The following is a 1,746-nucleotide window of genomic DNA, read 5'->3' as shown; positions in this document are numbered from 1 at the left end:
GATGATTTTTTAAAACTTCTTTATTTCTTAATGTATCAACTTGACTCTTCATATATATGTGTCTTATTATCACTCAAATCATTTGGGAGAAGATTCAATACACTAGCTTGACTATTTCCAGAATCCCCCTTTGACTTAGATTTTTTTCTAGAAACTATTATTTGTTACTCAGACTGCTTCATTTCTTATAGCATTTACATTAAACTCCAACCTCATAATATTATGACAAGGATTATAAATCTAGCGTCCGTAAACATGTACCCTCAGAGGAGTGTCTTGTCAGTTTCTCTGTCTGTCCGTTTCTAAAAACTTTCTGAGATTACTTTTAAAGAACTTTCCAACAAATTACTTAAAATAAAAAGAAGTCGAAACATTATTTATAAATATTCATCCTGAGAAAATTGGATCTTCTGATTATCTCTTGTATAAACATAATTTCATTACTAGGCAGGGAAACTTAACAAATTACTAAGATATAGACAAACTAAAAACTCAAAAGAGTTCAGTTCATTCTAATTATTTATTAATTCAATGGGATAGTTCAATGGCCCTTCAGAATGTTGCAGGGGTTCTGGCCGATAGGGGACTTATGGATTGCTCGCAAAACTATGATAATTGCTTGTTTCATACGGTTATCATTGATTGAATGAATACTTTAGCACCTAAAACTCACTTTTCACAGATTTTTGACGTGTGTTTTTGTAGTGTATACAAATGTTTTCCAACAAACTCCGTGACAGTTATCACTAAAACTCCAGACAAGTTATCATAAGAACTCCACTCCTCGTGTAACAGTTCCTCCTCCTTGAATAAGGTCGATGTCAGAAACGAAAAAGGTGGTGGCGGTAGTTTACTACCGAGAATACGGCAGTAGGCCACTTTGAATTCCCCAGAGCACCGTTCAGCCACTACATTGTTCCTCGGTAGCTGTCAAGCCGTTTACCAGGTCTAATCCCTACACTTTGGTGAAGAGCTAATAAATTCTGTACATGCCAGAGCAGATGTACAGTACGAATGACCGTAAAAATGATTTCATGATCACCCAAAATGTCTCTAACAGGACATTAAAAAGACGGAAACGGTGCAACGTGAAAGATTTTTCGTACGATGTGGTGGGCCAATCGCAACTACTCGGCCCTTTCCGTCAGATAAGGACCTCGAACACTGAATACACAGAACGGATGCAGTATTTCGGTCTAACCTACGCTAAGAAACTAAACATGTAAACAAATAGTAATTTAATGCTGGGAGGTGTTGACAAGTTTATTTCCAATATATGTAGTTAAAGTCCACCTAAAATAAGTGAATTCATAGGTTAAAAAGAAAACAATACATTATTTATATATTTATTATTATGGCGGTAGAAACCGAAAGTACAAAAAACCAACCTGCTGACATATAGTCGGATTTTTTTGAAATTGAACATCAGTGGGCATATTTAAATTACAAATTGTTAACAGACATATTTTTGAAGCATAAGAGTACCGGAACAGACATTAGATGTCAAATATATACATTCGTTTCACAGTATCTCTGTTTCTGTTTACATCTAAAACCACGTGGTAGAACTACTTTCAATCCGTATTGTTTCCGAGGTTATTTTAGATAATAGCCGAGGCAGTTCCGAATGGTGGTAGGCTAATATCTATTTGTTTACACCAGGAACATATGTTTGTAATGTACATCCATGTTTTCATTTAGTTTGAAGAAGACAAAAATGCACAGTCATAATAAATGAAAAAAATA

Source organism: Ruditapes philippinarum, unplaced genomic scaffold, assembly GCF_026571515.1.
Source record: "Ruditapes philippinarum isolate M1 unplaced genomic scaffold, ASM2657151v2 ctg6272_1_1_1_1, whole genome shotgun sequence".
Classification (NCBI taxonomy): domain Eukaryota; kingdom Metazoa; phylum Mollusca; class Bivalvia; order Venerida; family Veneridae; genus Ruditapes; species Ruditapes philippinarum.
This window is presented reverse-complemented; position numbering follows the sequence as displayed.